General features: G+C 41.1%; 1 non-coding gene across 1 annotated transcript; it reads right to left on the reverse strand.

The window, feature by feature from the left end:
* Positions 1-6,221: 6,221 nt before the first annotated feature.
* Positions 6,222-6,328, reverse strand: LOC127099428 (small nucleolar RNA R71). The gene has a single exon (XR_007793931.1). It is a non-coding gene; the product is annotated as a small nucleolar RNA R71 (small nucleolar RNA).
* Positions 6,329-16,766: the final 10,438 nt, after the last annotated feature.

Consider the following 16,766-nt stretch of genomic DNA (forward strand, 5'->3'; position numbering starts at 1 on the left):
TTAAGGCTTTTGGACCAATCAATTCACCAACTCATTTTTTGATATTTTTATCCCGAACTATGAGGGTTTGATCCTAATCTTTTTATAAGATGGTACGTAGGCAATAGGTTTATCCATCCAAACACAAAAATGTAAATAACTTGTACATTCTCTTCTCATCTCTTCAATCATGTTTGCACAAACAAAATTTTCACAAAACAACAACCTTACAACAAGTATGAAAAGGGCTCCCTAGGAGTACCTAGGATGTTTTGGGTGCCTAACACCTTCCCATTACATAACCAACCCCCTTACCCAGATCTCTGTTCTTTTTTACTAGTTTTTTGTAAAACTATTAGGTTTTTGTTCGCTTTCTAACCATTCCTTTGGATAAATAGAAGTCGGTGGCGACTCGACTTGTATGATTTACCTTGGATTTAGTCAATATCTCTAATGGTAACGAATACCCCGCTACAGAAAAGTGGCGACTCTACTGGGGAAAGAGTTATCCTAGTGGGTTTTGCCTACTTTTCATATTCATTGTATTGTATTGTCTTGTGACATATTTTTGTGCAATTTGGGATTACTGTATTGTATGTAATGATTGAATTGCTTGATATTAATTCCTTGTGTGCTTGGTGATCTTTGTGAGATGAGTTCTATACCTGGACTCGAGTGCACTTAGGATAGGAGAATGGCATAGTCTTGTTGACTTGTGTGGAGTTATTCCTTAGCAAGTTGACTTGCAAGTCCATTCACTTGGTGGAGGTCATGTTGGGATCAATAATGTCACACAAGTAAGTTGTGGTTAGACATTACTCTTTTCGATATAGACCTTAGAAGCCAAGGACCTTAGTTTACCAAGCCCATCTTGGCCTATTCTTAGGATGTAGTGCGAAATTCGTTCAAGTGTAAGATTTGATACGATTGTTACGCGATACTACACTCGTAAGAGTCTCTCTTGAGAATATTGTTGGAATACGAGTAGTCGTTTCTCCGATAATATCCGAAAGATGGGATGATGACTATGGGAACCTCTTGTAGAACATGTTTGGCAAGTTTAAACCCCAGTACACTCCCTTTGGGTGGTTCTTAACCGAAACCCCATGCTCGTGACTTGCAACAAACCCTTGATTCATGGTTGATCCGTTCATGTATCCTTAATATCAATGGAACTTGGGTGTTGATAAGGTGTAAACCATGATCAACCAAAATGGATGATTGATATTAAGGATAATATGATCCATCCCATGACCTTTGTTTGGTGTGCTTTGCTTGATCCTTGAGTGTGATTGTTGCATTCATGCATTCATGCACTCATTTGCATCCATATCATCAATTATGAAGGAATTCTCAAGGAACTTAAGGGGTTTATTTGCAAATTTTCAGACATGGAAAGACAAAGAAGGAATACAAAGAAGTACAGCTTCAGACAACCAGACTTGAAAGAGTTAAGGAACTTGACATCCTATGTATTAGATCCTTTGGGTTTCAAGGCTCGTTTTGGGAAGCTTCTTCCTCTTCTGACTACTCAGGTGGATGAAGGGTTGATGAGTGTATTGGTGCAGTTTTATGATCCCTTGTACCGTTGTTTCACGTTTCCGGATTTCCAGCTTTTGCCTACACTTGAGGAGTATGCCTACCTTGTGGGTATACCTATTCTAGACCAGTTGTCGTTCAATGGCTTAGAGAGTATTCCTACTTCTCAAGAGATAGCAGACATGTTGCACATAGATGAATCTCTGGTTGGTGCCCATATGACTACCAAAGGTGGAATTCAAGGTCTCCCTTCTGAGTTCCTCATTGCTCAAGCTACTTTATATGGGAAGGCCATGAGTGAGGATGCCTTTGAAGCCATATTTGTACTTCTCATCTATGGGTTAGTATTGTTCCCCAACATCGACAAGTTTGTGGATGTGAACACTATTAGGATTTTCTCTACTCTTAATCCCGTTTCGACTCTGTTGGGTGATACCTATTTCTCTTTGCATATGAGGAATGCAAAGGGTGGTGGCGCCATAGTGTGCTGTTTGCCTCTGTTGTATAAGTGGTTTATTTCTCACTTACCGCAAACGGTCGCCTTCAAGGAGAACAAGGGATGTCTACGGTGGTCCACGAGACTTATGTCTCTCACTAATGATGATATCTCTTGGTACAGCCGTGTGTATGATGGTGTGCAGATTATCGACTCTTGTGGTGAATTCTCCAATGTACCTCTTCTTGGTACATGTGGTGGGATTAACTACAACCCTGTTTTGGCACGTCATCAGCTTGGGTTCCCCCTAAAGGATAAACCCAATAACATTCTGTTAGAGGGTGTGTTCTTTCAGGAGGGTAAAGATCCCCAAGGCTTGAAGGGAAGAATGGTCCGCGCTTGGCGCAAGATTCATAGGAAAGGAAGGAAAGAGTTGGGTCCTAAGAATTGTGTTGCTATGGAGCCGTACACCGCTTGGGTTAGGAAGAGAGCGTCTGAGTATCTCATGCCTTACGAGTATCCAAGACCTACATCTTTGATTATGGCTGGGCCTTCAACCCTCCCCAACCAAGGAGTAGAGGAGTTGAGAGACGAAGACCGATCACATGCTTGGATCCGTGAAAGAGAAGAGTTGCTTCAGCAGATCAAGGAGAAGGATGCTTTGATAGAGTTCCTCGAACACCAGGTTATTGATGATCCTAATGATGCATGGACTTCTCTACTTCCTCAGTCTTCCAAGTTTTGGAAGAGGAAGTACGATCGACTTGCCAAGTAGAAGGCAGATATGGAGGCAGCCTACGAGAGAGAGGTGAAGAGGCTTCGTGCATCATATCTTCCTGTGTCCGAGCTTTAGATGATTGTTTCTAGGGATCCATAGGATGATTATTTTCCTTTTCTCTTGTATATGATTGACAATGTTGTACTTCTTTTCCCCGATATTATTTGATGAGATATTTCCATATATGATAAATGTTTAATATTTCCAAAAATTTGCAAATAGAACCCTAAAAATTCCTTTGAAAACAAAAAACAAATCATATGCACGAGCATTGCATGCATCATGTGCACAAGCAGGTTTTGTTCCCAGCTTCTTGTCCTGTGGTCTAACTCTGTGTTCTTCATTTATTTTTAAGACAAGCTGACTCACCGGTACTACACCAGAGCCAACATTTCAAGACTGATGGATCATCTAGAACAAGAGAGCCGCAAGCTGAAAGAGGAAGTGGCCAGATTGAGTGCCTTGATGGAATCATTCTTGGCTGCCCAAAGCCAGTCTTCTCCAACACCTTCAACTTCTCCCCAGAGGACGGTCATCTCTGAGATTGTCTCCTCGACTGTGCCTGCAGCCAGTACACACTTTGCTCCGACGGCCATGCCAGCCGGATTCCCGTGGGGGATGCCTCCCAATTTCATGCCCGAGGGTCCTGCTCCTACCTTTGCTTCTATGCCGGCATCTAGCCCGGTCCTTGCTATTCCTCCTCCTTTCGTGCATACTCTACCCAGAGTAGACAACACCATTTATCATTCTGAGCCATCTGAAGGCCCAGATGTCTATGAGAAGATGGACGCTATGAACGATCAATTTCTTGAGCTTCGCAAGGAATTAAAAACTCTCAGAGGAAAGGATCTTTTCGGCAAGTCTACTGCCGAACTCTGCTTGGTTCCCAATGTGAAGATCCCTGTGAAATTCAAGGTCCCTGACTTTGAAAAATATAAGGGAAATACCTGCCCTCTCAGCCACCTGGTCATGTATGCCAAGAAGATGTCGACTCAGACCGACAACGACCAATTGCTTATCCATTACTTTCAGGACAGTCTGTCCGGTGCCGCTCTGCGTTGGTACATGGGTTTAGACACATGCGAACATCCGATCCTTCAACGATCTTGGCGAAGCCTTCGTCAAGCAATACAAGTACAATATGGATATGGCTCCTGATAGGGATCAATTGAGAGCCATGTCCCAGAAGGACAAGGAAACATTTAAAGAGTACGCCCAGAGGTGGCGAGAGTTAGCAGTACAGATCGTGCCTCCGCTGGAAGAGAAAGAGATGACCAAGATCTTTTTGAAGACCTTGAGTTCTTTTTATTATGAGCGGATGATTGCTAGCGCTCCTTCTGACTTCATGATCACACTAAAATTCACCGTATTTCTGACTCCGATTTCGCATGCATTCTTAGCTTTTATTGTTGTTTTGCTTTGTTATTTCTTTGTTTTCTTATGTTTTCAGGTTTTTATAATAATCGGAGCTTGAATCGGGAAAAGGAGCGAAAAAGGAGTGAAAACGGGCGAAAACCTAGAAATTCAGCGTTTTGCACTTACGGCACCCACCGTGGCGGGCGCCATGGGGTTAGCCATGACGTGGCCACGTCTCAAGACCACTCCTCAACCGCCAAGACCCACGATCCCCACTCCATCATCCCCTGTAGGGACCATGGCGGGCGCCATAGGCCTGTGGCGGGCGCCACAAGGCCAAAATCAGTAACCTCCACTTTTTAGTGGAGGGGCGTCCCTGTCATTTCATGCTTTCAGTTTTTACTATAAATAGGACCTTAGATTTTCGTTTTTCTTCATCCAGAATTAGAATTCTCTAGGCATATATCAGTTATAAAGCAGTTGCCATTCCACATCGGGGTGCCTCTGCAATCGAGTGATCGAGTCTGTAATCTGTCTGTGGTTCGAGTTTTGGAGCACTCTGGAGGAAGTTAATCCTGCCGCCATTTTAATTCAAGTTCGTATTTTACTTTTATTTATTTCCTGCACTCGCACATTTACGTTGTTTATTTCCTGCACTCGCACTTTACTTTGTTTATTTCCTGCACTCGCACATTTACGTTGTTTATTTCCTGCACTCGCACATTTACGTTGTTTATTTCCTGCACTCGCACATTTACGTTGTTTATTTCCTGCACTCGCACTTTACTTTGTTTATTATCCGCACTCGCTTTAAATTACTTTTATGAAAAACTATAAAAAGAATATTTACTTTATCATGTCTAACTAATTCTATAAAGGTTAGAATGTAAGGATCGTAATTAAACCAGTAATCAGTATAATTGTTCGTGGAAACACCTAAGGGATATTTTATCTTTCAATTCAAGTAATTGTTTTTAACTATTTCAAAAACAGCCAAAAGCGCTTTGTCTAGTTTATTAGGAGATTTTAGATTAAAAAGAAAAGAGATTTTAAAACGATTTTCGGACGCGTTAGGAAGTTTAAACTCTGGTTCGTAAGAACCTCTTTTTGCTAAGAAGTCCAGGTTAAAATACTTTTCAACTTAGTTAAGATACTATATTTCTTAAAAATAGGTTTACTACTCTAACGCAGTACGCACCTTTTTATCCGTGACAATAGGAGGGGTTGATTAGAGAGTACAACTCGGTTCTGAATACGTGAAAGCGACAGTTCCTGTTAAATTAGTTCTTTTCAAAGGAGAAAACATTGCCCATAAGTAGTTCCACTAACAAGTACTGGATTATCATTGATTGCGTGAATTACATTCGAGCCTGTCTTTATTTATTATTTAAAATTATAATTTTATTTACCATTGCACCCTTATTAAAACCCTTAAAAATAGTTGCCTTAGATACACACCATAACAACAGGTTTGATAGATTGACACTTGGTCTCTGTGGATTCGATAATCTTTTATATTACTTTGACGTGATTCGTACACTTGCGAAAAACACGCATCAAGTTTTTGGCGCCGTTGCCGGGGACCAATTTCGTCAAATTTCATTACCCTGTAGTTATACCGTTTAGACTAAGGTTGTTACCCACCGGTCAATGCGAAAGACTCGCAGTGCCGGAAGTTTAGTAGACCCTCTAGCTGAACCTGAACGTTACGCTCGCGCACGTTTATTTTTCCATAGGAATAGGATAGCTATGGCCGAAGAACAAAACCGAAGACCTCTTAAGGACTTCGCCCAACCATCAAACGAGGAACCTAGTTCCAGTATAGTAAACCCCGTTATCCCAGCCAATAATTTTGAACTTAAACCATCCCTGCTGCAATTAGTGCAACAGAGACAATTCTCAGGTCTCGCTACTGATAACCCAAACCAACATTTAAAAAACTTTCTTCAGTTAGCAGACACCTTTAAAACCAATGGAGCTTCTCCTGAGGCGATACGCTTAAGATTATTTCCCTTTTCCCTCAGAGATAAAGCTCTATCATGGTTAGATTCCCTTCCACCCAATTCAATAACAACTTGGGATGACCTTAGGAAAGTTTTTCTTGCTAGATATTTTCCCCCAAGTAAGACCGCTCTTCTTCGAAACCTTATAACTAGATTTACCCAACTCCAAGGAGAGTCGTTGTTCGAAGCCTGGGAGAGATATAAAGAACTATTAAGAGCATGCCCACACCATGGCTTAGAGAATTGGCTAATCATCCAAACCTTCTATAATGGACTTCATTATAACACTAAGATGACCATCGACGCTGCCGCTGGTGGCGCACTGATGAATAAACCTTACCCTGAAGCTAGTGCCCTTATCGAGGATATGGCCCAAAACCATCAATCATGGGGAGTAGAACGAGCGACAGTGGAAAAGAAGGAAGCCCAAGGAGGAATACATGAGCTAAGCTCTATAGACATGATGCAGGCTAAAATGGACGCGTTGGCCCTTAGAGTCGAACATATGTGTACAACTCCGAATACTGTAGCCGCAGTTTCGCCGAATTGTGAGATATGTGGAACGCAAGGACACCAATCCGCCGAATGCAATCTGTTAAATGAAACCAACACTGAGCAAGTGAACTATACCCAAGGGAACCCATTTTCTAACACATATAACCCTGGATGGAGGAATCACCCAAACTTCTCCTACAAAAATAATAACCCTATTCAAAATACCGCACCTCCGAGACAACAAGGTTACCAAGCCCCTAGAACAAATCAACCTATGCAACCTGTACCGCCAAACCCGAGCTTTGAAGAAATTGTAAAAGATTTCATCGTTGCTCAAAAACAGAAAAACAAAGAGTTCATGAACCAAAGCGTCCATGTTAACGAACTAATTACCCAGTTAGGAACCAAGGTTGATCAAATCATTACTCATAATAAGATGCTTGAAACCCAGATCTCTCAGGTAGCGTTAAACCAAGCCCCACAGACTACCCCTGGAGGACAGTTCCCTGGACAACCTCAACAAAACCCGAAAGGGCAAGCTAATGCCATTACTCTACGAAGTGGAACCGCTTATAAGGAGCCTTTAAACCCTAGATTAAGTGAGCCTGAAACTTCTGAGAGGAGTGAGGAAAAGGAACCAGAGAAGCCTGAAACCCCGGAGAGTCAAGAAAAAGGAGAAGAACCTAAAAATAAAACCTATGTACCACCACCGCCATACAAACCACCAATACCATACCCTCAAAGATTAAAGAAAACCCAAATCGATAATCAATATCAAAAATTCGTTAAGGTTATAGAAAAACTTCACGTAGAAATCCCCTTTACAGAAGCCATCACCCAAATACCTTCTTATGCTAAGTTTCTCAAAGACATACTTACGAATAAACGTAGACTTGAAGATCCGAAACCCGTGGAATGTAATTCTATTTCCGAAGATAGGTTAGCAAAGAAAGATAAAGATCCCGGAAATTTTTCCATTCCTTGTATTTTAGGGAATCATGTCATCGAAAAAGCTTTTCTAGACTTAGGAGCTAGTGTGAGCTTAATGCCTTTAGCAGTTTGTGAGAGATTAAACTTAGGAGAATTACAACCTACTAAGATGTCGCTTCAATTAGCCGATAGATCCGTTAAATACCCTATAGGCATACTTGAAGACGTCCCTGTTAGGGTGGGTCAGTTGTTTATACCTACTGATTTTGTTGTCATGGACATTAAAGAAGATGACGACATACCAATCCTCCTAGGTAGACCGTTCTTATCGACTGCTGGAGCCGTAATAGATGTTAAAAAAGGAAAACTAACTTTTGAGGTAGGTGAAGAGAAGATAGAATTTATATTGTCAAAATTTCTTATGGCACCTGTGATAGGAGATTCTTGTTATGCCTTAGATATCATCGAAGAATGCATTAGGGAATTAGAACAAGAAGAAGAAAATAAATCTATAAAATTGCCATCAACCCTTATTTTGGAAGATGACAATTATAAAACACCCTACATTGATGATAACCTTCACGAATGTTTATCTCTTACCCCAGATCCTATGCCTTGCCCTATGAAACCGACCGTAAAACTTAAGGAACTGCCTAAAAACCTGAGATATGAATTTCTGGATGAAGATATGAATCGTCCAGTTATAGTCAGTGCTACCTTAAACCAAAAAGAAACCGATCAATTATTAGAAGTTTTACGTAGGTACCCCTCAGCCTTAGGATATAAGATCTCTGATCTAAAAGGAATAAGCCCATCCGTATGCATGCATCGGATTTTGCTTGAAGAAGATTCAAAACCTTCCAGAGAACACCAACGTAGAATAAATCCTATAATGAGTGCGGTAGTTAAGACTGAAGTTCTTAAGTTACTAGAGGCAGGTATAATATATCAGATCTCGGACAGTAAATGGGTAAGTCCTGTGCATGTAGTACCCAAAAAGGGAGGCATCACAGTCGTGCAAAACGAGAAGGGCGAACCTGTAGCAAAAAGAACCGATGGAGGTTGGCGTATGTGCATAGATTATAGAAAATTAAATAAAGCAACTAGGAAGGACCATTTCCCATTACCATTCATAGATCAAATGTTGGAGCGCCTAGCCAGACACTCTTACTTTTGTTATTTAGATGGATATTCAGGATTCTTCCAAATACCTATTCACCCCGAAGATCAAGAAAAAACTACCTTTACATGCCCAGTTGGAACTTTTGCCTATAGAAGAATGCCTTTTGGACTTTGTAATGCTCCTGCAACTTTCCAACGCTGCATGATGTCTATCTTTGCTGATTATTTAGATGGAATTATGGAAGTATTTATGGACGATTTCTCAGTTTGTGGATCAGATTTCAAAAATTGTCTTGTCAACCTTGAGAAAATCCTGGAGAGATGTGTGGAGGTAAACCTTGTGCTAAATTGGGAAAAATGTCATTTCATGGTCACCGAAGGGATTGTTTTAGGACATATAGTTTCCGAAAAAGGTATAGAGGTAGATAAAGCAAAAATAGAAGTCATAGAGAATCTAAAACCGCCGAAGACTATCAGGGAGATAAGAAGTTTTCTTGGACATGCCGGATTTTACCGACGTTTCATCAAAGATTTCTCCAAAATAACAAAGCCCTTAACTGGTCTTTTAATGAAAGATGCTGAATTTATCTTCGATGAAAAATGTACTGAAGCATTTAATCTTCTGAAGGAAGCTCTGACTTCAGCACCTATAATGAAACCCCCTGATTGGTCAGAACCGTTTGAGATAATGTGTGACGCCAGTGATTACGCTGTTGGAGCCGTTCTAGGTCAGAGAAAAGATAAGAAGTTACATGTGATTTATTATGCCAGTAGAACCCTAGACGCTGCACAGCTCAATTACGCAACAACCGAAAAAGAGCTCCTAGCTGTAGTTTTTGCAATAGACAAATTTAGATCTTATCTAGTAGGAGCCAAGATTATAGTTTATACCGACCATGCTGCCATTCGTTACTTACTAAGCAAAAAGGATGCCAAGCCTAGGTTACTTCGATGGATTCTATTACTGCAAGAGTTTGATTTGGATATCCGTGATAAGAAAGGCACTGATAATGTGGTAGCTGATCACCTATCTAGGCTAGAATACCTGAAACCTGATCCAGTTCCCATAAATGACGATTTTGCCTATGATAGACTGATAGCCCAACTAGAAACCATTGAAGAAGATAACCCAGACCCTCATGAGCATTTTCAAAAATCCTTAGCCATAAGTGATGTACCTTGGTATGCAGACTTTGTTAATTATCTAGCCGCTGACATCATACCCCCTGATCTAAACTACCACCGGAAGAAGAAGTTCTATAGTGATGTGAGAAACTTCTATTGGGACGAACCATTTCTTTTCAAGAGAGGTAAAGATGGCATTTTCCGCCGTTGTGTTCCAGAAGAAGAGGTAAATAATATAATTGAGCATTGTCACTCTGCACCCTATGGTGGACATGCAAGCACATCTAAGACCTACGCCAAGATTCTTCAAGCTGGCCTATTCTGGCCTACTATGTGGCGTGATGTCCATGCTTTCATTGTCAAGTGTGATAGATGCCAACGCACAGGAAATATTTCAAGACGTAATGAAATGCCGTTAAGAAATATCCAAGAAGTAGAACTCTTCGACGTATGGGGTATAGACTTTATGGGACCGTTCCCACCATCTTTTGGAAATCAGTACATCTTAGTAGCTGTTGACTACGTGTCTAAATGGATTGAAGCTATCGCCGCACCCACAAACGACACCAGAGTAGTCATCAAATTATTCAAAAATTATATATTTCCCAGGTTTGGAACACCCCGTTTAGTCATAAGCGATGGAGGATCGCACTTCATATCGAGAATATTTGATAAACTTTTAAGCAAGTATGGAGTTAAGCATAGAGTAGCAACACCATACCACCCACAGACCAATGGACAAGTGGAAGTATCTAATAGGGAGATAAAACAAATCCTCGAGAAGACTGTCTCTATATCTAGAAAGGATTGGTCACAGAAACTTCAAGAAGCATTATGGGCCTATAGAACCGCTTTCAAAACTCCTATAGGAACAACCCCTTATCAACTGGTCTATGGAAAATCATATCACTTACCTTTTGAATTGGAACATAAGGCCTATTGGGCCATCAAAACTTTGAATTTGGATTACTTGACAGCTGGTGAGAAACGTATCCTTGACATCCACAAATTAGAAGAGCTCAGACAATCTGCCTACGAAAATGCCATCATATACAAAGAAAGAACAAAAGCTTGGCATGACAAAAGAATCATAAGAAGAGACTTCAAAATAGGCGATCCTGTTCTCCTGTTCGATTCTAGGTTACGACTTTTTCCAGGTAAACTCCGTTCGAGATGGACTGGCCCTTTCGAAGTATCTAAGATCCTGAGATCCGGTGCTATTGAAATCAAGAACCAGACATGTAAACCGTTCATCGTCAATGGACAGAGGTTGAAGCCCTACGAAGGAGGTGACATCCCGACAACATACACCTGCCATACTCTGAGTGATCCACCATATCCTTCCAATGATGTTTAAATATCGGTCGTCGAGCTAATGACGTTAAACAAGCGCTGCATGGGAGGCAACCCATGGTTTTTCTTATTTTTTGTACTTTTTATTTTTTACTTTTACTTTATTTTGTTTATATTATTATTATTATGTCAGGACTAACGATTGAATGTTTTATGTGCTTTCAGGACTTGTTTGCTAACCTTGTACAGAATGCAGAACCCTGATGACATGCACGTGGCCTTTAGAGATGATGCACAGAGAGAGCGTTACTATGTTCACATGAGACGCCCTATGGCTCCTACCAGGTTTCCAGACTACTCCTGATGCTATTCCAGATACACCGATGGGGTATTTTATGAGCAGAGAAGTGGAAAAGTTTTGGACTAAAATATCCGGCGGAGGGAGCCAAGATCCTTCTACCCAGTTTTCTCAGGTAATCCACAACCCTGCATTGAGGTACTTCCAGATGATTCTATCACATTCTTTCCTAGGTTTTCCAGATACAGAGACACTGCTAAGTGAAGAGGAGATTTTCCTACTGTTTTGTGCGACTCAGTCTCGCCCTGTTGCTTGTGGCAACTTTCTGTTAAAGGGCTTGGCTAGTGTTGCCAGATCATCCGTAGGCATCATCCATGTCGGTGGGATTGTTACACAGATTGCTACTGCATTGGGTCTGTCTCGCAAGTTATTGCACCTCAGGACCTTCTGCTTCTACACCACCCTGGATATTGATTTTTGTCTTGATAGAGGACTGATGAGGAGGGTTTTTTTTGAGCCCAACATGTTTAGACTGCTGATCGACGGCGAAGCGATACACTATTTCACATTACCAGATCAGCTGATGACCAGTGTCCATGATCCTGAAAATTGGAGTTATGCTCTAGAGGGTTATGGAGAGACTGTCGAAGAGCCGAAATCGCCTCCCGCCGCTGAGTACACTCCTACACCTCTTACTCCCCAGATCACTGTTATGTCTAACAATTTGTCTCTGCAGCCACCTGACCTACAAACACAGATTTATGAGCTCCGTAAGGAGACTGCCCTGCTCAAGCAGGAAGTGGCAGACTTAGAGTTACAGATGCAGGTTTCTGATCTCACTCATGCCTCAGAGACCGATGCTCTACATCAGGCGATTGAAGAGCTTCGGAGGGAGATAGCTGAGTTTCGTGGATCAAGCCAGGAAAAGACGCCTACCACATGACTCATTCTACCCTGACAGCATTACCCTAGTATTTTATTTATCGCATTTCCAGACATATTTTACTTTACTGCAGCTTTTATATTTTCATGCACTCTGAATTTCTTATATATATACATATTATGCACTAATGTTAACTTTTTCTTTTTCTTCTGTTTCTTTAATTATTTTATTTTTTTGTCGTGCAAAGAAAAAAAAAATATAAGACAAAAATATTTTCATTTTTGTCTTTACAAAAAAATATGCAAGCCTCAAGCCTTGAAAAGAAGAAGAAAAACGCTATTCAGACCCCCCGGAAGACAAAGGTGCAAGAAGGCCCAAAAGGAGGATCCAAAACCACAAGGCCCAGGAATTGGCCTTGTGGCGGGCGCCATAGGCCCTGTGGCGGGCGCCACACCGTACCAACAACAAGTACGGGGCTGAATCCCCATTTCCACCATTTTCATCCCTTTCTTCACCAAAAACCCATTTTTCCAACCTTCCAAATCCTCCTTGAACCCCATTAAAGCTCCCTCATTTCCAAAATACCCACCATCCATAAAACATATCCAACATCCATTTCCATTTTCATCCATCAAAAAACCAAAAAAATCAAAACTTTATCATTCCCTCATAAACCACTTTTTCTACCATTTTCACTACCTAAGGAGCATTCAACAATGGAGTTCAACGGATTTCTTCTTCGTGATGGAAGACCGGGCGAAAGGCAACGGAAAATTATTCAGAGGCTTCAAAGTCGAGAAATTCTCTCGACTAGGTACGTCGACGATAACTGTCTGTATGCTTTGGGTATTTATCATAGTGTTTTTAATTTATTAGAATTTCTAGGCTTGCATAATATTTTCATTAATCAGGAACCTACCTATGAGCGACTGACAACCGAGTTTTTGAGTTCTTTAATATACACTGTCAGTCCTAACACTGCTAGCACTATTGGTACTGTTATTTTTAGACTGTTCGGAATTGAGTATGAATTCAGTACCGACAATCTAGCAGGTTTGTTAGGAATCCCTCATAGGGAAGGTGCAATTTGTGAGGCACCTTTGGATGCGGAGTGGTCGGCCGAGGTATTTACCTTCTGGCAAAGGCTTTCAAGTTCTTCAATTAATTCTTTCGAAGGGATACTTGCGTCGACCATTCACAACCCGGCCATAAGAGTTTTTAGACTTCTTTTGGCATGTACTATTTTTGGCCGGGAAAGTCCAAACAAGGTAAATGCTCGTGAACTCCTATTTTTGCAAGGATGCCTCACTAGAACCCACATCAATCCGGTCCCGTTTATGCTTGCTCATATGACTTTATTTACTAACAAAACAGGACCGATTGTTTTTGGAGGGCTTGTTACGTATATTGCTCGGGCTCTTGGCCTGAACGATGAGATAGCTACACTTGAACCACTACCTCCTCGCACAATTAATTTAAAATTTCTGAAAGACATGAAATTGTGCCGAGCAAGGAGAGAAGGTGGTTATGAGTTGATGGTTCATGGGGTAGCTATCCCATCTGTTGCTTTACCATGCAGTAGACGTACTGATGTACGTGATGAAAGGAACTGGACCTATGATCTTAATGCTCCACGTGTTTTGGGTCCACTTCCTCCTAATATCCCGATGGGGAGGCACATGACACTGATGATGAGTATGATCGGAGAGAGCAGTCTCCCATCCCTCACATGTCCCCCCATCGTCCTTCACAGTCACACACCGCACCATCTTCCTCTAACCCTGTTGCAGGTACTGCTCCTGGATTCCATGTCACCGAGGAGATGTGGCGTGATATGACAGCTAGAGAAGAAAGGCGTGATGGCCTTCTCTCTACTATTTCACAGCAGCTGACGGACAATATGAGCTTCATGCAACAATCGCGATTGGTTTCGGATCGTGCCTATAGCAACGTTTGCCGTACCTTGAACGATATCTCATTAGAGCAGAACCGTCAGAGAGAGTTCAACAGCCAACACTACCAGCTTGTCGAGGCCACTCAGGGTTCCATCTTAGGTAACCTTCGAGAGGTTCGGAGTGCTCAGGCTGCTTTATCAGCACGACTCGACCGGAGGGACCAGCATCGTAGTAGATCCCGTCGTTCCAGACCATCACATCAGGACGGCGAAGGCACCAGTGCCCCTCCTCAGTAGTCATTTTCAGGTTACCCCCCTTATCTTATTTCGAAACATTGGGGACAATGTTCGATCTAAGTGTGGGAGGGGATTTTATTGCTTTCTGTCATTTCCCTTTTTAGTTAATTATTTCCTTTCAGTTATTTCCTTTCAGTAATTTAATTTTCTTAGATAATGCATGAGTCTGACGAGTCACCAGTATAGTGTCTTTTTAGTTCATCTTCATTTTTTCCCATTTCCTTAGCCTTACCAGAAAATTTTTAAAAAAAAGAAAATGATGTTGTTTCACATGTTTTTTGGGCTTTGGGACAGGTTTAGATTAGGATGTAGTGACCTAGGTCAACTTTTTGAAACATCAGAACCATTTTAGGACCATAGACCTCTTGAATATAGGAATCACTCCTAAACCCCACCACCTTGGCCTTCACTATCATTTTAAAAATTGTCCTAAGTAGTTTATCTTAGCAGTCAGCTCCGGCTTAAGCATGCTCTACGTAGGGGGCCGATGAACATAAGTGAATGATCCAGTGCTAATAAAAAAATAAAAAAAAAAAATAAAAATAAAAATAAAAATAAAAAAAAAATTTTGCAAGTCACCTATTGTTAGTTGGTTCAGAGGTATCTGGCACTGAACTTGGTAGGGCGGATTACGATCCGATCCCCTGCAGCTACATTTAGGCGAAATAAAACAGGTTTACACATGCTTATGTGCCAGAAACCTTATGTTATGGATCAGAATCACTAACCGGTCACTCTACTATGAAGCATGTACAAGATAACGGGCTTAATGTGATTGCGCCTGAATGAAAAGGACACAAAAAGATGAGAAGATAGGCCTAGGTATTGTGGGATGATATGGAGTGGTTAATATAGGATTGAAGTTTGTGTTTGTGTTACTATGGTACCCTTGGTTCACTTAGTTAGTATCTGTCACTGCATCCTGACTTGAACTTAGAATCCCTTTAGCCCAAAGACAAGTGTTGACACCATATTTTCTTAAGCTTTAATGTTTGCTTGAGGACAAGCAAAGGTTTAAGTGTGGGAGAATTTGATCACACTAAAATTCACCGTATTTCTGACTCCGATTTCGCATGCATTCTTAGCTTTTATTGTTGTTTTGCTTTGTTATTTCTTTGTTTTCTTATGTTTTCAGGTTTTTATAATAATCGGAGCTTGAATCGGGAAAAGGAGCGAAAAAGGAGTGAAAACGGGCGAAAACCTAGAAATTCAGCGTTTTGCACTTACGGCACCCACCGTGGCGGGCGCCATGGGGTTAGCCATGACGTGGCCACGTCTCAAGACCACTCCTCAACCGCCAAGACCCACGATCCCCACTCCATCATCCCCTGTAGGGACCATGGCGGGCGCCATAGGCCTGTGGCGGGCGCCACAAGGCCAAAATCAGTAACCTCCACTTTTTAGTGGAGGGGCGTCCCTGTCATTTCATGCTTTCAGTTTTTACTATAAATAGGACCTTAGATTTTCGTTTTTCTTCATCCAGAATTAGAATTCTCTAGGCATATATCAGTTATAAAGCAGTTGCCATTCCACATCGGGGTGCCTCTGCAATCGAGTGATCGAGTCTGTAATCTGTCTGTGGTTCGAGTTTTGGAGCACTCTGGAGGAAGTTAATCCTGCCGCCATTTTAATTCAAGTTCGTATTTTACTTTTATTTATTTCCTGCACTCGCACATTTACGTTGTTTATTTCCTGCACTCGCACTTTACTTTGTTTATTTCCTGCACTCGCACATTTACGTTGTTTATTTCCTGCACTCGCACATTTACGTTGTTTATTTCCTGCACTCGCACATTTACGTTGTTTATTTCCTGCACTCGCACTTTACTTTGTTTATTATCCGCACTCGCTTTAAATTACTTTTATGAAAAACTATAAAAAGAATATTTACTTTATCATGTCTAACTAATTCTATAAAGGTTAGAATGTAAGGATCGTAATTAAACCAGTAATCAGTATAATTGTTCGTGGAAACACCTAAGGGCTATTTTATCTTTCAATTCAAGTAATTGTTTTTAACTATTTCAAAAACAGCCAAAAGCGCTTTGTCTAGTTTATTAGGAGATTTTAGATTAAAAAGAAAAGAGATTTTAAAACGATTTTCGGACGCGTTAGGAAGTTTAAACTCTGGTTCGTAAGAACCTCTTTTTGCTAAGAAGTCCAGGTTAAAATACTTTTCAACTTAGTTAAGATACTATATTTCTTAAAAATAGGTTTACTACTCTAACGCAGTACGCACCTTTTTATCCGTGACAATAGGAGGGGTTGATTAGAGAGTACAACTCGGTTCTGAATACGCGAAAGCGACAGTTCCTGTTAAATTAGTTCTTTTCAAAGG

Source organism: Lathyrus oleraceus, chromosome 6 (genome assembly GCF_024323335.1).
Source record: "Lathyrus oleraceus cultivar Zhongwan6 chromosome 6, CAAS_Psat_ZW6_1.0, whole genome shotgun sequence".
NCBI classification, from domain to species: domain Eukaryota; kingdom Viridiplantae; phylum Streptophyta; class Magnoliopsida; order Fabales; family Fabaceae; genus Lathyrus; species Lathyrus oleraceus.